Below are 27,087 nucleotides of genomic sequence, written 5' to 3'. Positions count from 1 at the left end.
TGTCTCAAAGTGGCGTAATTGTGGCACTGTTGGCTTGCCATATCCAGCAACACAAACGGCAGCATCACCACGTTAGAATCCAAAATACGACAGACTGAAGTGTGTCGGCTCCTGTCTCTCTGTACAGCCTCCGTAAAGCCGAACCTTTAGTTTCGAATGAAAGCTCACAAGCTTAGTTATCGCATGAAGCAGTGTTCGTTTCATCACGGTGTCAGTCTGATGTTTCTGCTTTTCCTAAAATGTGCATCACACGCTGAGAAATGCTGACAAATGCAGAGTAAAATGCACAGTAACAAGATTTTTTCCAGAAATGCACCTGCTGACTCGGGGAGGAAAGCTGGACCTTTTTGTTTTATTTTTTGACAATATAGAGAAGTGTCAAAATCTGAATGACAAGGTGAGGTTTTCACACTCTGAAGTGAATGCTCCCAGCCCGGTGATATTATGACTTGGGAATTCAAACTTTTCAAATTGAAACTATGCAGAGGAAAAGTGTTAAAAAAGTCTGGAATCTCCCACATTTTAAATGGTCTTTCTGTACATTATTTTTTTCTTTCCAATAAGTTTACTGCACATTTGTTACATACAGTGTGTCAACAAAACACAAACATTTTAGATTAATTTAACTAATCAACAATTCAGCACAGAATCAGACCAGAAACAGGACTAAAAGACTTTCATTTTTGTCTTTGGGCTTCAGGACACAAGGTCAGCTAGGGCACCGAGTGGAAGCGTTGCACACGGTGATAGTTCCCAACAGCACCGCTAGACTAAACATTTCTGGGGAGAACCCTGTATAATTTTCAAGGTCATTTGGTTACTTTTGTTTAGTAATGGTTACTTGAGAAATTATAATGCCTAGAGGAGGGAGAAGTAGAGGGGGATCTCTGAGGGCGACCACCCGTGTGTCACATGGGCCACGTTTATGGGAGGTTTTTCTCTGAACAGAAAGTGTGTGTGTGGGGGGGGATATGGGGCTGGGTAAATTTGTGGGGCTACTTCAATTGTTCGTTCTTAAGAATATGGGTTTTTAGGTGTATTTGAGTGTTTAAATGGAGGAATATGGCACTTTTTTCTTTACATTTTATCTTTTCATTGGCAGCAAGCTCTATTATAATATTTGGATGACTGACCGCTTCAAGGTTAGTTCACATAAACAATGTCAAATGTATATGTGTTGTCTTTAATTCTGATGTGTGCCATTATTACGTTCAACTAGTAATAATTGTGTATTAATTGCTGTATTCTCAGGTAATTGGAGGGTAAACGTAATTTAGTTGTTGTTGCACTCGTGTAATGACAATAAATCTCATCTCACATCTCATCTCATATTTTTTATAATGGCTAAGTGTGTAAGAGTGACAACCTGGAATGTAAATGGACTTCAGAATCCGATAAAGCTTAAGAAATGCCTAACATATCTGAAATCACAACAGACTGCCTTTATTCAGGAAACACATTTGTCAGATTCAGAGGTACTTAAATGAAGGAGGGACTGGGTGGGGCAGGTGTTTCACAGTTCATATACAAGTAAGAAGCAGGGGGTGGCTATTTTGGTGCACAAAAAACTTAATCTTTCTATTATAAAAGAACAAAACGATTCAGAAGGCAGAATGATATGTGTGGAGGCTAATGGTAATGGGGTCAAGGTTAATTTATGCCCCGAACATAGAGGATGCACATTTTTTCCATAAAGTAAACAAAATAATGGGGGGTTTGTCAGGGGATCATACAATAATTATGGGAAACTTTAATCAAGTTTTAGATGTTGCATTAGACAAGACCACCTTCACCAGAAACAAACCAAAAGACAGAATTTTATTTACAAATCTAGGTTTTCTTTATTAGCTGTTGGGGGTCACAAATATAATTCCTTTGAGCATCTGACTCTCCGTTATACACATGATGCTAAGTACTGTCAGGGTCATAAAACTGGAGCTCAGCTATGTTATTTTGTCACTGTTTATAGGCCCCCTGGCCCATATTCTGACTTCTTAGATGAATTTGGTGCGTTCATCTCTAGTTTGTCAACTAGTGCAGATAACATTTTGATTATTGGTGACTAACATTCATATAAATAAGCCCTCTGATCCCCTTAGCAAATCATGTATGCAAATTGTGGATGTTTTAGGATTCCAGCAATGCATTCAGGACCCGACACACATTAGTGGAAATACCCGGGATCTGGTTCTTGCACGTGGGTTTGCTGTCACAAATATTGACATTTTGCCTCTCGCATCTATAGACTCTGACCATTCACTTATCAGGTTTACATTTACGCTGCCACGTTTAGTGGAACAACAACCTTGTCTACAACTGCAGCATCGTATTAAACCCTCAACTATGACTGAACTTGAGGCCAGACTACCTGATATTTTAGCTTTGAATCTGGAGAATGCTAAATCAGTGGACAGCCTCGCAGATAGTCTAAATTTAACACTTAAAACTACACTTGATAAGATTGTGCCTCCTCTTTTAAGGTCATAAGGCACAGTCACCTTGGTTCAATGATTATTTGCGTGACCTCAGGCAGAAGGCTAGAGGTTTGGAACGGAAATGGCGTTATTCCAAATTAGAGGTGTTCTGCCTTGTGTGGCGGGATGCTATTTTAGATTATAAGCATGCACTACTGGCCACGAAGCGGACCTATTACTCTGATTTGATCAGTAAAAACAAACATAACTCAAAGTTTTTGTTTGACACGGTCGCATTTCTTATTCACAGGCAGCCACCTGTTAGTCGTTCTCCCTTTTCAGCACAGGATTTCTTGGATTATTTTGAGAAGAAAATAGAAGATATTAGGCTGAGCATATCTCAGCATGCCTCGGCCCAGCCATTAAAACCTGCTATGGAGGTGGGCGCTACCACTGAGGTGTTACCTAGATTGACAGAATTTAATAATATTTCATTGGGCGTGCTGACGAAACTTGTGGTGTCTTCAAAAAGCACAACCTGTTTATTTGATCCCATACCAACAAAATTATTTAAGGACCTGTGGCCCACTCTTGGGCCGACTGTGCTGGAAATTATTAATCTGTCATTAACCTCTGGATCTGTTCCGAATGACCTTTTTGAGCTGCTGTAGTCTGCTTTTAGGAAATATCACTCCACAGAGACAGCGCTCACTAAAGTTGTGAATGATCTTCTGCGAGCAATGGACTCAGACACCACTACGGTTTTGGTGTTGTTAGATCTCAGTGCTGCATTTGATACCATGGATCATCATATTTTGCTCAATAGGTTGGAGAATTTTTTTGGGATTACTGGAAATGCCCTTGCCTGGTTGACGTCATATCTGTCCAGTCGTTCTCAATGTGTCTTGTATAATGGCACTACCTCTGACCTTGCTGACATGAGATTTGGGGTTCCACAGGGATCTGTTTTAGGCCCCTTGCTTTTCTCCCTGTATGTGGCACCCCTTGGGCGTATACTGCGGAGTTTTGGGATTGCCTTTCATTGTTATGCTGATGATACTCAGTTGTACATGCCGATAACTGCGGGAAATCCCTGGAGGACTGTCTTCTATCAGTGAGAAGTTGGATGTCTAGTAACTTCCTACTTTTAAACTTTGATAATGTTGTGGCTGGCGTGCCTGGCTGGCTTTTGTGTGTCTTTTGTTTCTGTCTTTTGGTTTTCCTCACAGCTGTGGTGCATCTACATGGATTGGAACATGGTGGCATTTAAGACTGGAGTACACAGTGTGTATTTGCCAGAGACTCACCCTTGTGACCAGACAGGTGAGATCGTCGTCTCAAGAGCCATCTCATCATCAGTGGATGCAGAGAACTTCCAGGTTTGATGCATGGTCTGTGAAAGAGGAGAGGGTGAGGTCTCACGCTCGTCAGCACACTTCCTGAGGTACGTTAGATTTTGTGACTAACATTTATACAGTCAGTAAATGTGGTGTCCCTCACACCTTATTATATTGAGCTGTATGTTGGTCGTTTAAATCAGCTTCCACTGCAGTGGAGTTTTGTGAACAGGGTGTTCTATGCCTGCAGGGTGGGAAGCTGATTTGCAATTAAGCCAGGAAGTGTTTGCTGTTTGTACACCTTTGAGTGGTCTCTCTGTGTGTAGAGTGTGGACTCACATAATGATTTCTTCTTTCACAGACTCGGTTTGTCGCGGCCACCTGGGGGGTGTCGGCGGGGTCCTTGGGTCCGAACTGGTTCTGGCTCCGGACCGTTTTGTGCTGCTGGGAGCACACCGCAAATCCGCCACGCCAGACCGCGCACTTATTTGTTTGTATTTTTTCACATCACTGTTATGTTTATTAAACTCTGTTATCCTTTGTACCGTGCTCTGCTTATTTTATACTGGGTCCTTCAAACGCTGGTCGGTTCTCCGGGCTGCGTCCGACACATAACAGATAAGACTGAAATGATGGTTCTTGGTCCAGCGAGACATCTGCATCAGTTTGACCAGCTGGTGCTCAGCCTGGGTTCCTGTGTCATACATCATACGGACAAAATGAGGAACCTTTGATCCCACGTTGTCTTTTGACCTCCACATCAGGGATGTTACTAGGACTGCTTTTTTCCATTTGAGAAATATAGCGAGGATCCACCCCATCCTGTCCATGGCTGATGCTGAGACCCTGATTCATGCTTTTGTTTCTTCTAGACTAGATTATTGTAATGTTCTATTTTCAGGGTTACCACAGTCCAGCATTAGGGGTCTTCAGCTGGTTCAGAACGCTGCCGCCAGACTTCTGACATGTAGCAGAAGGTCTGAACATATCACACCCATTTTGGCATCTTTGCACTGGCTCCCCGTCTCTGTGAGAGCAGATTTTAAGGTTTTGTTATTGACTTATAAGGTTGTTCATGGACTGGCGCCATCTTATCTGGCTGATCTGGTGGAACTCTACGTGCCGGCCCAGGCTTTGCGGTCGCAGGATGTGGGACTTCTCTGTGTTCCCAGGGTGAAGAAGAAGTCAACAGGTCAAAGAGCCTTTTTGTATCGTGCACCCACCCTGTGGAACAGTCTTCCTGCGACCGTGAGGCAGTCTGAGTCTGTGGACATTTTTAAGTCAAGACTCAAAACCTATTTTTATTCTCTTTCTTATGGATAGTTTTTATTTTTATTTGTTTTATTCTTCTGTTTTTATTTATGTATTTGAATTTTTTATTAATTTTAAATTATTTATTCAATTTTATGTTGACTTGTTTTATGTAAGGCGCCTTGAGATGGCTTTTGCTGTGATTTGGCGCATTATAAGCTAATTAAATTAAATTAAATGAATGGCTATTAAACTAATGATGGAAGATCTTGGATTAGTGGACATATGGAAAGGGAATATACATTATAGTCACATAAACACAAATCACATTCCAGAATTGATTACTTTTTAATAATAATCTGGTTGGGAATGTGTCAGATTGTACAATAGGACCAATAGCCTTAACTGATCATGCCCCCGTGCACCTGGGGGTGATTTTGGAGCCAGATCTATTCAGAAGAAGTAGATGGAGATTAAATGTGTCTTTCTTGCAAAGCCCTGAATTTCTTAAATTGCTGGAAGATGAGTTGGATAGTTTTTTTCAAAATTAATATAGGTTCAACAGAAACGATTGCAACAGTTGGCATATAAAGCTTATATGAGAGGGCAGATTATTGCTTATGCCAGCAGACAAAAAAGAGAACATTCCAAAAAGATAATAGCATTGGAAACAGAACTTAAGGAACTGTTGAGGAAGTTATCAGTGCATTATTCAGACGATACACTGAAACATGTTTGTGACCTAAAATTGCAGATAAACAAAATATATAATAAAAAAGTTGAATATGCCCTATTTAGACTAAACAGTAATTTTTATGAGAGTGGAGAGAAAACAGGTAGGCTGTTAACCAGGCAGCTTAAAAAGAAAGAGGCTAGTTATACAATACCTGCTATTAAAGATGAGACCGGCGTACTTAAGACCAGTACTAGTGACATAAGCAAAGTCTTTCTGACATTTTATAAGAAACTTTATGAGTCAGAGGTCGTATATGATTAAACAGAGGTGTGACAAATTCTTTTCTAAATTAAATTTGCCAAGATTGACAGAAGATCAGCAGAAAAGGTGAAAACTGCTATATCCCTAATGAAAGTAGGAAAATCACCTGAATTAGATGGGTTTCCATCAGAATACTATAAAAAGTTAATGGACAGACTGGCTCCTGTTCTAACTGAAGTTTATCGATATCACGTGTGGAACAAAGCAGGTGGACACAAATGCAAGCTCACAAGACTGATCAAGTTCAAATGGTTTAATAACAGGCAGGGGTTTGGTACACAGGTGGTTCAGCAGCAAGGCAAAGGTAGCAAAAAGGCAAGAGGCTGAGACGTGGTACAGTAAACAGGCACAGGTCAAAAAACGCGGTGTAAGGGCTATCAGAGGCAAGGAAAAATCAAGGTCAAAAAACGAGGCAGAGTCAAAATCCATGCAGGCAAAAACAGAGCGAGGAACAGGGCTGGAAAGTGTACAAAAACTACGATCTGGCAGTGAGCTGTGAGACTGTGAGGGCTTAAATAACTGGTGGTGTAATTAGTGAAACAAAACACAGGTGTCAGTGAAAGTTCTGGAAGGGGGCATGACTAGTGAACAAAGATATGCATGGTGCAAGATAGTGAAGGCAGGAAACAGAGTGGAGTGATGAAAGAGACCAAGACACGTGAGCAGGTGCAAGAGCGGAAGTGGATGAAAACACAGAGCAGAAAGAGTCATAGTGAGAGACAAAGACACAAGTGCTGGTGCATCAATGACAGGGAACATGGGCTAGCACCCAGGGGAACTGCATGCAGGAAGGCAACCAAAACCCACACGGGGAACCAATAAGCAGGCAGGCAAACCTCCCCCCCAAAATGTCCGGGGGGGGGGGGGGGGTGACCACGAGGGAGGCGATGGAAAAAAGGGAAAGCAGAATGCCCACTAGACCTGGCAGAAAACACAGTGGGACCAATCATACGACTGGAAGAGCCCCTAACAATCCCTGGTGAGTCGGGCAGTCGGGCCTGATGGCCAATCTGACCTAAGGAAGGTCCAGGGGGCTGGCCGGAGCAAGTGGCAGGAAGAGGGAGTGCACCCAGGTTAGAAGCGTGAACTAAGTCATCAGCATGGTCAACCCCCTCAGGGGAAACAAACCTACCTAACCGCAGTGAACAAAAGAAATCGGGAAACTTGGCTATTAAGCTGAGGGAGAGGAGAACTGTCATATGAATGAGATGTGAGAACAGTTTAACCAGGAGTGACAAAAAAAAAAAGAAAAAAAAGAAAAATGACCAACCCACAAAACCCACCCAGGAAAAAACGAATTAACCAAAGACACTGAAAGCAACATCAAAGAAATACCAGCACCAATACCACATAAAACCCAAAATAAAGATCCACCCCGAAAATATACAATAATAACACCAACCAATGAGCAGAAAGAAAAACTAATGGTGAACCAGACTGATGAAGACACTGCAATACCGCTGCAACAGGGAGTGGAAAAGAATGACAAGCCAACAACATGAAAAACCAATTGAGTAATGAAAGAGCGACAGTTCAGCTACATCAATTCTAGGGGAGCAAAAGTGAGCACAAAGTGACTTGAGGAAATGCGTAACCCAAAGAAACGGACTGAGGACTGAATAAAATGAACGGCTCAAACGAGACAAGTTACCAAATGATTCATAAGGAGACAGAAACTGGTCAATCAAAGCCTGGACACCAAGAAATTTCTCATGACGCATTTTCCAGGCATTACCAAAAGACAGCAATTGCAAAGGCAGCATAGGCAACAATTTCACAAAACCAAAAAGTGAGTGGTGGACCATTTTCTTTCCTGGGCGGGGAAAGAAAAACAGCAAAATGAAATAATATAAATGTGGCTCCAAAATGACAACACTGGCATGGTTTCTTTAAAGACGGGCGTTTTACTTAGGCTTGTGTACGCCGTGAAAACTACAAGACAAAGATTGAAGCTTCAATATCTTCATATGTACATAGTTAACGTGGTTTCACAGAAAGAAAGAAAAAAGGCTACCTCGTGGCTGCCTGCCGCTTTGGAGGGTGAAACTTGTGCAAACATCGTCTTGTGCATTCAATAAAAATATTACATCAATTAGAACACCATAACAATAAGAAAACCAAAAATTACAATACAATAATAACAAAATACCTTGTGTAGCTTGCAGATTTTGTGATGCTGCTGCATGTGGCTCGGTCAGTCTCGTGTCTGTTTGAGCGAGTGTGGGTCTTGCAGCTTACTTCTGTCAGCAAAGCCTCGTGTTACTAGCATTTTTTCAACAAAATATGTTACAAAATTATGTCCTTTATTCAGAATAAAGAATAATAATAAAATAAACATCTTATCAAATAATAATAGATTTAAAAAAATAATTACTTTTACCTGTAATACCTAAGTAAATTTCTACAAAACATAACGCTAACACTTACAATAAATATCATTCTGAGACAACCCGGAAATTAATTTACTGTTGAAGCAGAGTTGTTTTCCTGGTGGACATATAACATTAAGACACATCGAAAACACAAAAACTGTCCTACCAGTGATGCTGTATGAGTCCTTCCTCAAAAACTGCGCAGTCACGCTGGAGGGAAGAAAGGAAACTGAAGCAACAACCTGGCTAGATGCTTTCTTGGCTGTGCGTGGTGCAGATGCCTCCCTGGAGACCTGAGATGGCACAGGAGGAGAATTCATTGTGAGTGATTCCTCACTCGAAGCTGAGATAGTGTCAAAAAGTTCTTCTGGTGGCTTGGGAGACTTGGGCAGTGTTGGTACTTCAGGGATTGCATGCGCCCTGGAGTTCTCCAGCAGCGCGCCTGCAGTTGAGCGCGGTGGAGTGGAGTCCCTCACTGGTCAGTGGACGAGGGCGATGCCGAGGGAGAATCATGGGGCATGGAAGTGGCGATGAGCTGAGGGGTTGAGGGTTTCAGAGGTCCAGCCGGAGGTTCTGTCACCATGTTTCCTTCACCAGGACTGGCTGACAGCTTAGACAAGGCGAGGTGCTCCGTGCCGTGTAGCGTGCGCAGTGGAGCTCATGGCTGAGGCAGCCAGTGATGTGCACTCCTCTCCAGGGCTCTGTCATGGTGTGATGTAAACCACAGGCTCCTCATCGTCGGAGTCGACTCTGCTTGGTCTGGAGGCTTCGTGTTGAAGTCTCACAGGACATGCTGGACTCCGAAAAATGATGGCCACCTCTTCCACAATTTCTTGGATAGTCACACGACTGAAAAGCTACCGAAAGCCGTCTGAATCTTCCGAATGGTTTCCACCTGGCTGTCGCCCAGTTTCTGGCAAAATATGATGCAGTAGCGCTGCTCCAGTCATTCTGTCATTTTCCTTGCCATCAAAATCCACCGAGAGCACTACACATGTCCTCACACAAATGCTGCTGGCCAGCAACTGACGCAATCGACAGGCGTGAAAAAATTCACACTTGCGCACGAAGGTTCAAGGTTGGCTCATGCAAGCACATGTGATTCAAATCCATCAGGTTTTTACAAAAAAAAAAGGTCGGATACTTTTCTAACAGACCTTGTATGTAAGAGGGCAGAGTTGAGTTGAATTCATGAAGCTCTGATTCAAACAAAAAGTCTGTTGGATCTTCAAGATATGATGGGAGTTTATCTTGCAAAAACAGTGATTTAATGTTCATCAAATCCAGATATGCAGACACAATATCAGGCTCATCCTGCAGTATTTGATCTAAAGCCTCAAACACTTGTTGCCTGTGCCACTGATCAGGATGATCCAGAAATTCAAAATATAAGTCTTGGATTCTGAAAAACACCGGTGTCGCTGTCAGAGAGAGAGAGGCTGGATGGTAGGTGCTTCTCAGGCTGTTCAATCCAAGCTGGAAATCTTCCTGCCACAAAAAACTCATCCAGACCTTCCAAGTCTGGGAAAAATTCATACAGTGTTTGCTTCGACCAGGTCCAAAGCTTTGTTGAGATGACCAAACTTTTTCCCTGGTGTGAAGCAGGAGCGAAAACAATCAAAAAGAAAATTGATTTCAGAAAAAATGTTTTTGATGTCGGCAAGGTCTTCGGCTGGGACAGCAGGTCAGGAGGTCACTGCATCCATGTTTGGCCAGATTGTTCTATCAGGTGTGGCACAAACCAGATGGACACAAACGCAAGCTCACAAGACTGATCAAGTTCAAATGGTTTAATAACAGGCAGGGGTTTGGTACATGGGTGGTCCAGCAGCAAGGCAAAGGTAGCAAAAAGGCGAGAGGCTGAGACGTGGTACAATAAACAGGCACATGTCAAAAAACATGGTGTAAGGGCTGTCAGAGGCAAGGAAAAATCAAGGTCAAAAAACAAGACAAAGTCAAAGTACATGCAGGCGAAAACAGAGCAAGGAACAGGGCTGGAAAGTGTACAAAGACAATGATCTGACAATGAGGTGTGAGACTGTGAGGGCTTAAATAACTAGTGGTGTAATTAGTGAAACAAGACGCAGGTTGTCAGTGAAAGTTCTGGAAGTGAAATCACAAATGAGACGAGCAAAATAAACAAGTGAAAATGATCAAAAACACAAACTGGCTGAAAAAAAATAGAATGGAACTGAAACAATGGCAAAAGTATGGAAATTAACAGAGAAACAAAGTGGCAAAGCAAAATCAAATCAAACAGAGAATAAACACAACCGGTGACTATAGAATTGTGCAGTAAAGAAAACAAGATAACTGATAACCAGAAAATGCAATAAGATAGATAACAAAAACCTGTGACTAAAGTCTAATACAATAAATGTGATAAAAAGAACTAAACTAAGACTAAAGTAACTTAAGGGACCAAGAGTGAAAGCAAACAATAAAGCAAAACTAATCATGTGGCAAAGAAAAGATACACAGAGAATAAATGAAACAAAACCAATCATAACATGAACATGACAATGATAACAAGACACAGAGGCTCAGAACATGGAAAAAAGGTCCAGGATCATAACAGCTGGCCCCAAAAGAGCCTTTTTCATCGGGAAAGATGCCAGACACATTTAATGAGGCTTTGATTTCTCTTATTTACACAGAGGATAAAGATCCTACTGATCCAGGTACTTTCAGGCCAGTGAGTTTGATTAATGTGGATTGCAAAATATTGACTAAGGTTATTGCTCTTAGAATGGGAAAAATATTACCAAGCCTGATTCACTCAGATCAAGTGGGCTTTGTGAAGGGGAGAACTTCATCTGACAATGTCAGAAGGCTCCTGCATCTTATGTGGGTGAGTAGAAATAACAGCACTCCACTAGTTGCTGTATCATTGGATGCCCATAAAGCCTTTGATAGAGTAGAATGGAGCTTTCTTAAATATACTCTTAAGGCATTTAGGTTTGGCGAGGGTTTAATTAGATGGGTGAGTGTTATTTATTCTGACCCAAGGGAGGCAGTTTTAACAAATGGATTGGTATCACCATTCTTTAGATTAAGGAAGAGGACAAAGCAAGTGGATCCTTTAAATCCCCTATTATTAATATTATTTTTAGAACCTTTAGTGGCTGCAATTAGAAATGATAAAAGCATCAGGGGAGTAATCCAAGGCTCAGATGAGCATAAAATGTTTCTGTATGCTGATGACGTTTTGCTCTTCATAAGAGACCCTTCCTCTTCAGTTCCAAAGGTTTTATGCACAATTGACAAATCTTCAGAGCTGTCAGGCTATAAAATAAATTGGCAAAAGTCAGAAGTTATGCCTGTGTAAAAGGGATGTCTCCAACTTCTTCTTTCTCCATTCCAGTTTAGGTGGGTTCCAGTCGGAATGAAGTATCTGGGAATTAGGTTATGCTCAGAACTGACTGACATAATTTCAATAAATATAGAGCCATTATTACAAAAATTTAAAATTCATTTCAGATAAGTGGAAATTGTTGACCCTTACTCTGTGGGGTAAAATTAACACTGTTAAAATGTTGGTTGCTCCTCAATTTAATTATATATCAATGATGACACCAATAACAATAAGCAACATCTTTTTTAAATGATATAATTTATTAGTTAGAGAATTTTTTTGGAATGGTAAAAAAGCAAGAATTGGAATAACAAAACACAGCTTTGAGGGAATGTGGAGGTCTGGCTCTTCTGGACCTGGAATTATATAATCTTGTATTTGAAATGAATAAATTATCTAATCATTGGAACAACGAGCAACCGGATGTAGGGTGGATTAAACTTGAAAAGAAAGGAAAAGGAAATTACGGCCCCATTTAATATTATTCAATTGCTTTCCGCAAAATCTACAAATTCAATACAACAGAACGCAATCATACAACACTCACAGTGAGCATGGGCAAAGACACATAAATTGTTATGAATGTCTCCATTGAATAATCCTTTAGTGTGTATCGTAAAATCTCCTTTTCTGTGGTGGAAATGGTTTGAACAAGGGGTACACAAAATAGAACAACTATATAGAGAGGATAACGTTATGTCATTTAACATGATAAGAGAAACATTTAATTTGGCTGATAAAGGGGATTTCTGGAAATATTTACAGATTAGTAGTAGCGTGGGCTGAGTGTTTGGTTTATATCAGATACAGAAAGAGAGCACATTACAGGAATGGTTGAATAGGCCAGGTACTTGCATACTGCATCAATGTTTTATAAGAAACTTTTGGGTAATCAAGGTGCACTTTGTAACGGCTTAAGATTGAGCAAAGGGATTTACAAACTGAAATTAGCAAAGAAAGGTGGAGTAATATTTCAAATATAGGCTGGGCAACTGGAGATGCCAGAAGCCAGTTTATCCATTACAAAGTGATACATCGATATTACTTTACACCATCAAAGTTGTTCAAAATGTGACTACTTCAAAGTAATGTTTGTTGGAAATGTGGCATAGATATAGGAACATACCTTCACTGTCTCTGGGAATGTCCATTGGTTTTTTCATTTTGGACAGAGGTCATTAAAAACCTGGAAAAAATGGACTGGGATAACTATCCCAGCAGTACCACAATTGTGCCTGTTGGGAGATAAGTCCTTCCTGCCCCCTTCACCTACAAAAGAACTGCTCAGATTTTTGATGGCTGCATTTATAGTGGCCACCAGGTCAATCCTACGGATTTGGAAGAGCCCCCATATGCCTAAACTTGAGGACTGGATTACACTGATGTCAGAGACTGTGGCCTATGAGGTGTTCATCTCCAAAATGTGGCTATATTTCATGTCATTTCTTAAAGAATAAGACTTTGCTATCATCAAAATAACATGATTGTGCCATTGATTATTTTACACATTACATATTCTGCTGTTTCTTCTTTTTTTTTTTCTTTTTTGAACTTTTTATTTGTTTTACTTTGTTGGGTTGTTATAATCTGTTGGTTGTGTGAAAAAGGAAAATGAATAAAAACTTGAATGACAAAATAAATAAGTAAATAAATAAATTACAGGCCGATATCCAATCGCGCACACACGCAACCGGGTCAGTCAACTGTGTACGTCGTCAGTGCAGCGAAAAAAAAAAATCACGTCAGAAATGACTCCAGCTTTTCTTTCTTTGTTCCTCCTAACAGCCTCCAGACAGCACATTGGATTGGTTTTGTGTGTGCGTGGGTGTGTGCGCGCGTTGTTTGTGCGCACACTGCTTTCTTCCATCTGCAAAGTATAGCAAGGATTCATACCATCCTGTCTATGGCTGATGCTGAAACCCTGATTCATGCATTTATCTCTTCTAGATTGGACTACTGCAATGCTTTATTCTCTGGTTTACCGCAGTCCAGCATTAGGGGTCTTCAACTGGTTCAAAATGCTGCTGCCAGGCTTTTGACATGAAGCAGAAAGTTTGACCACATTACATCATTTTGGGCCACTGGCTTTCCTGTCCCAGTGAGATCAGATTTTAAGGTTTTGTTACTGGTAATAAAACTGTTCACGGACTGGCACCTCCCTACCTAGCTGACCTGATTACGTCCTATGTACCAGCTTGGGCCCTGCATTTGCAGGGTGCAGGGTTTTTCTGTGTCCCTAGGGTGAATAAAATATCCGCTGGTCACTGAGCTTTTTCTTATCGTGCCACTGTTCTGTGGAATGATCTCCCGGTGCACATAAGGCAGTTGGATACTGTGGAGGCTTTTAAATTACTAGTATATGTTTTATCACTAGTATATTATGTTATTATGTGGTTTTTATACTTTGTACTTTTTTATGGTTTTGTTTTTTATCATGTTTTCTTTTAACTCAGTTGTTCTGTTTTTCTGTGTTGTATTGTGTGAAGCGCCTTGAAGTGATCTTATCGTGAACTGGCGCAATATTAATTAATAAATTTGATTTGATTTTTGATTTGGTCGGGTTGTTTGGAGGCACTGTCTCTGATCAGGGTTGTATTTGTTTGGTCTGCCCTTGGCTGCCCACTGTCTTCTATTTGCTCTTATTTTCCTTGTGTTATGTTCTCTGCATTTCCCACATCTTTGCACTTCACATTTTCTCTGGTTTATCATTATCATCTTCAGTTCAAGTAGGGTCTGTGTTGTCTGTTATCAGGGTTTAGTCTGTGTTAGTCTATAGGGCGCTGTAGTCTCGTTTGACCCATGTGTGATATCACGGGATGTTTCCACTTACGGGGACCTCCGCTCAGTTGTGCAATATGTACACAGCATAAGTTCACATGGAAAAGGGTGTACTGTTTTTTCTGTTTTGTTTTGTTTGAGTTCCCAGTGGAGAACAGAGGATGAGGCAGATGGGAGACGTCACATCAATAAGTGTTAGCCTACACAGCGAAACGGTGTAGCTCTGTTCTCTCGTCTGCAAAATCGCCTCGACACGTTTGTGCTGCTGTTTGTCCAGCGGGTGCGGGTCCATTTGCTCACGCCTCGTCCCTGCAATTTGTCCTCTTCTCTTGCGGTGCTCTAAGTGCACAGTTTGGCTTGCTCTTTTTGTTCCTCCTGTGTCTACTTCCTGAAGTAGACTTGTGGTGCTCCCTCAGTTTTGCAAAGAAGTTTTGTTTTAACTCCTCCTCTGTTCAGGCAGTGTTTGGATTTTATCCCTCTATCTGTCTTTGTCCCAGAAGGTTGGGTGCCTGTTGATTTTAAACTCACCTGGAAAGAGTGTTTTGTTGGGGGAACCTTACCTTGAGGAGGAAGTTACCACTGTCTGCCTGCACCGATACTAAAGGTGATATTTGAGTTTTTTGGCACCGATACTAAAGACAATATTTGAGTTATTCAAAACAAAATTACCAGTGTTTCCTGTACCTCTGTTAAGAGAAGAATCCTGAGTTTTGTTTTTCACTTCAAGAGGATATTATGAGTTTTCTGCACCTCTGAAGAGAAATAATTCTGAGTTTGGTCTCCTGCACCCAAAGAGAGAGTGTATATATAGAGAGAGCATATATACATACAGTGAGGAAAATAAGCATTTGAACACCCTGCAATTTTGCAAGTTCTCCCACTTAGAAATCATGGAGGGGTCTGAAATTTTCATCTTAGGTGCATGTCCACTGTGAGAGACATAATCTAAAAAAAAATATCCGGAAATCACAATGCATGATTTTTTTTAATAATTTATTTGTATGTTACTGCTGCAAATAAGTATTTGAACACCTGTGAAAATCAATGTTAATATTTTGTACAGTAGCCTTTGCTTGCAATTACAGAGGTCAAACGTTTCCTGTAGTTTATCACCAGGTTTGCACACACTGCAGCAGGGATTTTGGTCCACTCCTCCATACAGATCTTCTCTAGATCTTTCAGGTTTGGAGTTTCAGCTCCCTTCAAAGATTTTCTATTGAGTTCAGGTCTGGAGACTGACCAGGCCACTCCAGGACCTTGAAATGCTTCTTACGAAGCCCCTCCTTAGTTACACTGGCTGTGTGTTTGGGGTCATTGTCATGCTGGAAGACCCAGCCATGACCCATCTTCAATGCTCTTACTGAGGGAAGGAGGTTGTTTGCCAAAATCTCGCAATACATGACCCCATCCATCCTGTCATCCTGCAGAAGAGCACCCCCAGAGTATGATGTTTCCACTCCCATGCTTCACAGTTGGGATGGTTTTCTTGGGGTTGTTCTCATGGAGTTGATTCCAAAAAGCTCTATTCTGGTCTCATCTGACAACATGACCTTCTCTCATGCCTCCCCTGGATCATCCAGATGGTCACTGGTGAACTTCAAATGTAATCTTTGTGACTGTGGTCCCAGCTCTCTTCAGGTCATTGACCAGGTCCTCCTGTGTAGTTGTGAGTTTTCTCAGAATCATCCTTACCCCACAAAGTGAGATCTTGCATGGAATCCCAGACACTTTCTCTGGTTATCACAAGAGCTGGACATCAGCCATTTTCCGGCAGATTTCACTTTTAACAAGAGATTTTGTCATGGAAAGCAGAGCTGAGGCTTCGCGCGTCACGACCGATTCGCTGATGAAGCGAGACAAAGGAACACTTCCGTTTCGGAGTGTTAAAGGACAAGTTGGGACTTGTCTATCTCGGCTTTCAGTGCTTACCAGTCGAGTGAGTATAAGAGAAATTGTGGAGAGCATGGACATTCCTGCTGTCAGCATGCCAATTGCATGCTCCCTCAAATCTTGCGACATCTGTGGCATTGTACTGTGTAATAAAACTGCACCTTTCAGAGTGGCCTTTTATTGTGGACAGTCTACGGCACACCTGTGCACTAATCATGGTGTCTAATCAGCATCTTGATATGGCACACCTGTGAGGTGGGATGGATTATCTCAGCAAAGGAGAAGTGCTCACTATCACAGATTTAGACTGGTTTGTGAACAATATTTGAGGGAAATGGTGAATATATATATATATATAGGGCAGCACGGTGGCTTAGTGGTTTGCACTGTTGCCTCACAGCGAGAGTCATGGGTTCAATTCCCGTGGTCTTTCTGCGTGAAACGACGTGGAATAAGTCTCTTTGCCAAAGGGTATTCCATGTGACGTCAGTGACCCTATGGCCTTGGCGGAGGTTTGCGCTCTCCGAGTGCTTCTAGTTATTCTCTGACATCAGTTTTGTGCGGTGCATTCACACGGGATAAGTAAAGCCTGTAAATAACTTTGTGTTTCTGATTTAAAACACTGCACAGACCCACCGTGCGTCAGCGCAGCCCCTCACTCTCCACATCCAGCCTTAAGCAACATGCAAACTGAAAACTTCTGAAATCATACAATAAATTTGCCGGCAAACTTACAAAAAGTGATGTTTTGCCTGATCTGATTGGCTAATTCAAATGATGTAATCAGTACCAGAACCTGTGATGAAATCAGCTCCAGCAAAGCTGAACTGGACGATAATTCGCCGTACGCAGCTTGCGCTGTTTTGCCGGCCGTCTAAATTTATTCACAACGGAACAGCCACGGTCAGGCGGGAACTTAAAGGCGATCAGAGTTTAAGATCTCCTTATTTCACATTCATGATAGTAGCTCGATATTGGTGACTTTCATTATTGCAAATTGGCATATTTACCATTGACTATTTTCAGGGGTGGACTGATCAAAGGGTTTGCAGACATGACACTGACAGAGAAAAAACAGGATAAACACACGTGCCGACGTGAACTTCTGTATTTTCATTTTTATTCTGTCTTGAATTTGCAGGTTTTGGAAATCACAATTCTAAGACATTATTTCTGTTTATCATGTTCGCTACACAAAATGAGGCCACGTAAGGCCAAATAAAAAAATAAGGTGTTTATCAGAAAATTAGCAAGACTGCAAAAATTATTTCCACCATGCCTGAAATTATTTCCACAGCGTGGTGAAAAGTGCCAGTGGAAATAATTTTTGCCACACAGTGGAAATAATTTCGTGCACGACTATGCCATGTTTTGAGTTGCTTTTAGTGTCCGAGAATCCCTCTGCCAGTAGGTGATTTTCTGTTCGTATTCAAACGACTTTATGGCACCCAAAACGCCATTTAAAGATGAAAAATTAGCACCAACACTCAATGCCAAAGGCAACGTGATGCTGAAATAAACTCTACGATGATGTCATTTGAACTAGCCAATCAGTGAGGAGATCTGGTCAAATATGTTTGCGTGTTTGCCGTATCCGGCAAAATATCCACTGCTTTATCTTAAACATTTAACCAGTGATATATTTTTTTTATTGTTGTATTTATGACTACAAATTAGACTATTTATTTATTCAGGACACTGTAGGCTGCACAGCAACTCTCCTTCCATCTTATGTCTATCAAAATTGCTGTGAAAATCTTCATTTAAAATGACAAATGCTGTCTGAAGCATCTTTGAGCAGAAAATACTGCAGAGACTCTCTTAAAAAATATTACCACGCGAAATTACAGAGATGCTGATTCAGACTGGATCAGTTTTATCAGAAGATCATTGTACGTGTTGAAATATGATAGGTAACTTCTAAATTGAAAGAGGATTTCAGGATTTTGAGACATTAAACTGAACCGATTCACAGTTCGCACTGGCGAGTGTGATCAGGGTGCCACAACCGGGCACCAAGCCCTACGGGGCTTCCTCCGCCTAGCCACAGTCCGAAAGTCGTCCTCCACAGCCGGCGTTTGTAAGCTGATGCTAATGGGCTCGCTAGCCAGCCCAACACTAACCTCATCTGGAGTGCCCGTAACATCTAATTCCACTGCGCTAAGAAGCTGCTCTAACTTACGGACACGGCTCTCTAAGAGAGCCACCCTATCTTCCAACATCACGCAGGATTTACGGAGGGTGTAAAGTAGAATTAGTAGTGTACTTTGTGCACTAAGAAATTCAAGAATTTCTTAGTGCACTTAGTGTGTCTCTTGTGATCTCATGCAGTGTGGCACAACATGTGGCTTTTGAATGCATGTTGTGCATCCTGTAGGAGCATGTACACAATGTAACACAACAGTTTACAAATATAGGTAAATCTTGATGAAAACTTTATTTAGTTTGTTTTTGACTGGGCTCAAAAACTAGGCAATTAAAAATCATAACTCTCAACTAACGCTATAAATAACTTCATAACTGCTTTCAGACTAAAGATATCATATCATAATACTGATGAGATTCTGCTTAATCAATTGACATGCCATCACAGATGACATTACCATGTATACACATTATCATAGTAAATGTATATTCAGTCACAATATTTCTCTACTCAGAACATTGACATGGTGTCCAATCAGTCATTTTACAGTTAGATTGTCAGCATTTACCCCCCAACACCATCCACACAAAAATGTTTGAATTCTAGAAGCTCTGAAATGCAATCTGGGACTATTCCAGACAATAAACTGCAGTGAGTGCAGCATCCATTTAGTGAGAAAAAAACCCCCCAACTTTCCTTATTCAAATTCATTCCAGTAGTATTCTGCTCTTACTAGGATACAGCAGTTTTCTAACTTGGCAGATAGTTCTGGAAGAAATCACTGAAGAAATTAACACATTGAAAATATGGTTTGACCGAAACAAACTGTCATTAAACTTAAATAAAACAGGGATGAAGTGGAGGTGTAAGAGTCACTAGATGTTCACAGGAAACACTTATTTATCTCTATATTTTTTTATGTTCATTGTTAGTGTTATGTGTTGGACTCAGCCCGGAGAACCGACCAGCGTTTGAAGGACCCAGTATGAAATAAGCAGAGCACGGTACAAAGGATAACAGAGTTTAATAAACATAACAGTGAAGTGATACGAAAACAACAAAAGAGTGCGCGGTCTGGCGTGGTGGATTGCGGTGCACTCCCAGCAGCGCTAACGGTCCGGAGCCAGAAAACTGTTCGGACCCAAGGACCCCGCCGACACCCCCCAGGTGGCCGCGACAAACCGAGTCTGTGAAAGAAGAAATCATTATGTGAGTCCACACTCAACACACAGAGAGACCACTCAAAGGTGTACAAACAGCAAACACTTCCTGGCTTAATTGCAAATCAGCTTCCCACCCTGCAGGCATAGAACACCCTGTTCACAAAACTCCACTGCAGTGGAAGCTGATTTAAACGACTAACATACAGCTCAATATAATAAGGTGTGAGGGACACCACATTTACTGACTGTATAAATGTTAGTCACAAAACCAAACGTACCTCAGGAAGTGTGCTGACGAGCGTGAGACCTCACCCCCTCCTCTTTCACAGACCATGCATCAAACCTGGACGTTCTCTGCATCCACTGATGGGAGATGGCTCTAGAGACGACGATCTCACCCGTCTGGTCACAAGGTCGAGTCTCTGGCAAACACACACTGTGTACTCCAGTCTTAAATGCCATCATGTTCCAATCCATGTAGATGCACCACAGCTGTGAGTCCTGACGAGCCACAGGTGATCTGTTGTGTTTTTTTTATCAGGTTCTTTTTTGTCTCTTTCTCTAAAATTGTATTGTAGCATTATTCGTTATTATTACTATTATTGTTGTTGTTGCTGTTATTATTAATATCTAAACAAAAATAAGTTTAAAAAATATTACAATTTGTAATACATTTGACTCTTATATGACAACAAACACTGAGCCATTATTATACAGAAAGCAAATGCACACAAACATGCTGAGATGCGAACAGCTTAATCCTAACTTTAACTTTGAAAACGCCATAGACACGCTAACACGTTAGCATCGGCCCCATTTTTAAGTTATGAAATACATCTATCAACCATTTCAGAAGACCATAACAGGTCGGTTTAACATAAAAAAAGGTAAATATTACTCACAGACATAGGCTTTTGTGGGTTTTAGCGGGGAAAATTTAAGATAAAGCGAAATAAAACCAATGAAGCAGCAGGTCAGATCAATGCTTCATTGCTTCAAGCTTCAAAGAAGAGCCGCGCTGCAGAAATGGTTGATTACAGACCCTGCAGGAGTTCTGTAATCAACGTAGAGACATGATCATTTTCCCGACAGACACCCCCAAAAACAACGGCCACTCTGAAGCACCGATAAGGGAACCGTTAAGCAAAAAGGCTATTGATGTTGGTGGATCAAATAATTTCTTAATACCCAAAGAGAACCGGGTTTTGATACCCAACCTTAGTAGAGAAGTTTGAATCTTCGACTGGACTGGGTTGCTTGATGTGAGGACATTTTGCTGCTAATCGCAGAAGCTTCCTCAGCTAAAATTCTTGCTCTGGTGGTCTGACTTCTGTCTTGACTCTTGTAGAGAAGAATAACAGAAGCCACAAAAGCTGGAGTTTTAAACCTAACCAGCCCCCCCCATTGGCTAGTGATTAACAATTACTCTAATTAGTACCTATTGTGCTCTAGTTAGCACCCTCCTAATGACAGGGTAGCTGTCTCTCCTAACGATGGGACTGACGCCTCTCCTGATGACGTGAATGACTCATTACCATGAACAAAAGAGTGAAACTGCTTTGACCTGAGTAACCCATTGTAAACAGGGGAGAAAGTGTGTCTCACACCCCCTCCCCGGGTAAGGCTGGGTTTCAACTGTTTCAGATACAATGCTTCATTCACCCCTCTCTCAAACCATTTCTTTTCTCTGGCTAAGATTTTAACTTCCTTGTCCTCAAACGTGTGGTTAGTGTCTTTAAGGTGGAGATGAACTGCAGACTGAGGTCCACTGGCACCCTCTCTGCGGTGCTGGTATAGCCTTTTGTGTAAAGGTTGCTTAGTCTCACCTATGTAGTGTTTGTTACAGTTTTCCTGACATCTGATAGAATACACTACATTCCTCTGTTTGTAACTAGGGATCCTGTCTTTAGGGTGAACTAATTTCTGTCTCAAGGTGTTAACAGGTTTAAAGTAAACTGGGATTTTGTGCTGTCTGAAGATCCTCTGTAGTTTTTCCCCTACTCCTGCTAAATAAGAGAGAGACACTCCTCTTCTTCTTGGCTCGGTCTCCTGTCTGTCTGTCTGGTCTCTTTGTTCTTTGAGGCTTTTGCACTTTATCCAGGGACCATTGTGGATAACCACATACTGTGAGGACTTTCCGGACATGTTGTTCTTTGGCCCTTCCCTCTGTAGTTGTGGGCACCTGTAGGGCTCTGTGTTGAAGAGTCCTGATCACCCTGAGCTTGTGTTCAAGGGGGTGGTTTGAGCCAAAGAGCAGATATTGGTCATTATTATCACTTTACCGAGACATTGCTAGGCCGGTAGCATAGATTTACATCGACGCTACCTGGCTATACCCGCACGCTGTGCATAAACAAATGACATCATAGCGCACACGCAGCCCAAGAACTGTCTGCAGAGGGGAAAACAAAAAAAACGACCGCAGAGGAAAATATCAAAAGGCAAGAAGTGTGTTTTGGTCCCAATATGGATATTCCGGATGATTTTCTCATGGATAGTATGACAGTGAACAGCAGCTAAAGCAGCCAGCTTGATGAGGACGCACTGCCGAATTTGGAGAGCAGCTTGTGCCAGCCGACATGACAAAAGTTAAAGTGAGCCAACTTTTTATGTATGCGTTACGTGTTGTGTATTTCAGTAAAAAGTGATAATAATACAAATAACATGCTGTTGTCGTGCGGTATGCATTTTCTGAGTCCCTCCGTTCACGCCAGTCGCCCAAAATGACAGATATTCGGGGGCGAATATCTGTCATTTTGGGCGACTGGGCATGAACGTCGGGCCTCTGAAAATGCATACCGCCCTCCAAAAGCATGTTATTGTATTAGTGTGAGTGGCCTCTAGTGGCCACCACAACTTTGCGATTAGCAACAAGGTTTCATAAATTGTGTGAGAACAAAAGGCCTATCCTCCATGTTGTTGCCTGAAAAAGCCCAAACATTCCCACTGTGTCAACATTCATATTTAAACTAATATATTAAAGAATAACCACATATCATGTTCAAAGATGACAACATGGCCCAAAATCAGATGTTCATTGGTCCTCATCTGGAAAACAATGGAGTTGTGTTTAATTTACAACAGTAAAGTGTAAAATGTGGAACAAAACTGAACTGTGAATTTAGCAGTACAGATTTGTTAAAATAATCATATACTATTGTAGAATTTACAAATGACTGTAGTTTAAACACAGAACTATGAATAACAAAAACTGTACAATGCAGTTAGATTTTATTTGGCAGAGATTTTATCTTCTAAATAGACAATAAAATTACAACAGGTTTACACTGTAGATTTTACATATTTTATGTAGAACCATTTACATATTCACCATAATTTTTACAGAATTATCCTGGCAACCACAACTGCCACAATTTTTCCATAAAAACAAGGGAATTTTTTTTTTTTACAGTGCACAACCCAAAATTTAATCCCTGAATATGCAGTTTTTTAAAAAATCAATGACTGCATTAATCCTGTGTATCTACATATCACAGGCAAAAATAATACCATCATTTGCTTTTCCTCGACACACTCACGCTGTACTTTAAAATGTACTGATAATACTGCATTATCCTGAAACACATGCTAAATAAAATCATCCTCAGACAGGACATAAATTACAAATATATAACCCTGAAATATATGTACCCTTTCTGTATTATTTCAGTTGTTCTGAATAGTCGTGTTTGTCTTTGTTCGCTTGTCAGATCTTAAGTCACTGCAGTTACTCAGAGGACAAATTCACACCTTCTGTCAAATCAGATTATTTTACAACTGAAATATGATTTTACTCAGAAATGTGCTGTGAATCTGCTTGGTTTTAAATTCATAATTTAATTAATTTGTCTTTCTTAAAGGTGTGCACTCAGAGAGGCTGTCAGAAAGACACCGTGATGAAGAGGTGAGTTCTCTCAGACACCAGGGCCGCCCAAATCTGCTCCTGGAGGCCACCTGCCCCGTCCCTGCCCCACCGACAGTTAATTAACTCTGACAGGTGTGCTCAGGCAATGAGGAGCCAGCAAACACCAGAATTAAACAGTCTGGTGTGAGTAGAACAGGTGGACATGAAACCATGAGGACAAACGCCCTCCAGGAACAGATTTGGGCGTCTCTAGTCTCCATGTTATTCCTCGTCAGTCTTTAAACTGAGCTGTGTTGCTGCCCCATGCAGGCCGTGCTTCCTCGGCATGGATTCGCTCAATCTGTCGAGCCACGAGGACATCTGCAAACACCTTTGAGAGTGAGTCTCAGCTCTTCACCTGTTTATCAGAATAACCAGCGTGTTAATGAGAGTCTATGATGTGAACGAGTGAACTGTTCCTGCAGCCCAAAATTAAAAAAGTTTTACAAGCGCCACATCTGATTTAAAAACACGATTAACTCAAACAATCAAAGGAGCAGACGAGTGGGTGTAATAATGCAAACTGACAAACTAAACGACTGTTTGAAAGAGTGACACAAAATGTAGAAGCTCGAAAACAATCTGTTGAAAAATATGTGAAAATACTTTAAGAACAGCGACGTAATGAAAGTTCAGCAGAAAACACTTTATGTTGAACTGAGAGCAGGATGGATCCATTTAAAACTAGGAGTGGAAAAGTTACAGGACTGTGCCTGTAGGTGGCGCTGTTGTTGCATTAGCAGCTCATGGCTGTTGGAGCTTCATATAGTGTAAAAAAAAAATGTTGTTCCCAATGTCAATAAATCACCAAATTATCAATAATAAATTGTCCAAAACCTGTAGTTTATGAACACTCACAGTTATTCAACTGAGAATTCTTGACGTACTTCATTAGAACCAAGCTGTTGAAAACACTGTTTTGGAGATAAATTAATGGACTAATCTATAAATTAGTCATTACAATGATAGATTTATCACTGTAAATTTGATTTAGATTTATTTATTTAAATAGATTTATCAATAGAACAATACTCGTTAGATCAATAGAACAATACTCGTGCAATGTGACAGTGCACAGGTTGAATTTTTTTTTTTTTGACGTTGAAAATTTCTTGAGGTTGAATTTTTTTTAGGTTGAAGTTTTTGACGTTGAATATTTTGATGCTACAAACTCAACCTTAGAAATTCAACTTCAAACTCTGATTTTGATGCTAAAAAAATTCAACCTCAAAGATTTAAATTCAAACTCTGATGGCACAGATTTACTTCCACAGACTGTGCTCATCATGCCTGAAATTTCAGCCAAAATCTGTTTGGTGCAACAACAGTAAATAGATCTTGGATTATTCTTGTACCGGCTTCCCTTCGAAATGTTGCTCGTTATTGAAATAATCGTGTTGGAGGCAAAAACTTTCAGCCACCTCATATAACATAGTTGGATAATATTTTGAAGTAGTAATAACATGCTCATACTGACATCTAATCACTGTACACTTGATAAGATGCTGACAGCCGTGTTATCCTCAAGTGACCTCAGGTCATGTTTTTAAATGTTCTTTAAACTTTTTCTTGTAAGAAGATATTTCTCAAATTTTGTGTGCTTCTTTGTTCCATTTGTTAGTTACCTACAGGTGGAGTGGGAGGTCCAAAAGTGCACGCCCCGCCTCATCACGCAGGCCGCAATGCCTAACATCACCTGCAGGGTCCGCCAACAGGACAACGGCTACGACTGCGGGTTGTACCTGCTGCAGCATGTGGAGAGCTTCCTGCAGTTGGGCATCATTGTATTTCACACACACGTGACACGACTGTGGTTAAAGTTTGCACTTCAACCGAGCGCTCTGATTGGTTTCTTAGAACCCCATGGTGCGCTTTGGCTCCCCCATTTACTTACAAAGCTGGTTTCCACGGAAACGAGTGCGACAGAAGAGGGAGAAGATCAGGAGGTTGATTCTCCAGATGCACCGTGAAGGAAGCAGAAGGAATCGGACACACAGCCGCCGTGAACAAGGAGAAACAAGAGGGTTGCTTCGGGTCGGGGACAGGTCTCTCACTGTTGTCTCGGCCTATGGGCCAAGCAGCAATGCAGAGTACCCGACCTTCTTGGAGTCCCTGGGAGGGGTACTAGATAGTGTTTTGACTGGGGGACTCCATTGTTCTCCTGGGGGATTTCAACGCCCATGTGGTCGGCAACAGTGAGACCTGGAGGGGGGTGATCGGGAAGCATGGCCTCCCCGATCTGAACCCAAGTGGTGTTCAGTTGTTGGACTTCTGCGCTAGTCACAGTTTGTCCATCACGAACACCATGTTCGAGCACAAGCGTGTCCATAAGTGCACGTGGCACCAGGACACCCTGAGCCGGAGGTCGATGATTGACTTCGTAGTTGTATCATCTGACCTTCGGCCACGTGTCTCGGACACTCGGGTGAAGAGAGGGGCTGAGCTGTTGACCAGTTACCACCTGGTGGTACGTTGGAGCTGCTGGGAGGGGAGGAAGCCGGTCAGACCTGGCAGGCCCAAACATATCATGAGGGTCTGCTGGGAACGACTGACAGAATCCTGTGTCAGCGAGGTCTTCAACTCCAACCTCCGGGAGAGCTTCTCGCAGATCCCGGGGGAGGTTGGAGCCATGGAGTACGAGTGGACCATGTTCTCCACCTCCATTGTCAATGCGGCCGCTTGTAGCTGTCGTCGCAAGGTCTCTGGTACCTGTTGCAGCGGCAATCCCCAAAGCCGGCAGTGGATGCCGGAAGTAAGGGATGCCGTCAAGCTGAAGAAGGAGTCCTACTTGTCTTTGTTGGTAAGTGGTACCTCGGAGGCAGCTGACAGGTACCGACAGGCCAAGCGTGCTGCAGCCCGTGCGATTGCAGAGGCAAAAACTCTGGTCTGGGAGGACTTCAGGGAGGCCATGGAGGAGGACTATTGGTCAGCCTAGAAGAAATTCTGGCAAACCGTCCGACGCCTCAGGAGGCAGAAGCAGCTCTCCACCGGCACGGTCTACGGTGCAGGTGGGGAGCTGTTGACCCTGACTGGGGATGTTGTTGGGTGGTGGAAGGAATACTTTGAGGATCTCTCTTTATTAGTTGGCTATGTACCACAGGCTTTTAAGGTGGCAGTAATTAAACCATTACTTAAAAAGCCATCACTTGACCCAGCTATCTTAGCTAATTATAGGCCAATCTCCAACCTTCCTTTTCTCTCAAAAATTCTTGAAAGGGTAGTTGTAAAACAGCTAACTGATCATCTGCAGAGGAATGGTCTATTTGAAGAGTTTCAGTCAGGTTTTAGAATTCATCATAGTACAGAAACAGCATTAGTGAAGGTTACAAATGACCTTCTTATGGCCTCAGACAGTGGACTCATCTCTGTGCTTGTTCTGTTAGACCTCAGTGATGCTTTTGATACTGTTGACCATAAAATATTATTACAGAGATTAGAGCATGCTGTTGTGTGGGCCGCCAGAAGAGGAGGTACTGCTGG

General features: G+C 41.7%; 1 long non-coding RNA gene across 1 annotated transcript; it reads left to right on the top strand.

Moving 5' to 3' along the window:
* The first annotated feature begins 140 nt into the window (after positions 1-140).
* On the top strand, positions 141-26,757 carry LOC117519774. Its single transcript, XR_004563411.1, has 3 exons — positions 141-289; positions 12,334-12,341; positions 26,747-26,757. It is a non-coding gene; the product is annotated as an uncharacterized LOC117519774 (long non-coding RNA).
* The last annotated feature ends 330 nt before the right edge of the window (positions 26,758-27,087 follow it).

Source organism: Thalassophryne amazonica, chromosome 11, assembly GCF_902500255.1.
Source record: "Thalassophryne amazonica chromosome 11, fThaAma1.1, whole genome shotgun sequence".
NCBI lineage: Eukaryota > Metazoa > Chordata > Actinopteri > Batrachoidiformes > Batrachoididae > Thalassophryne > Thalassophryne amazonica.
This window is presented reverse-complemented; position numbering and strand designations above follow the sequence as displayed.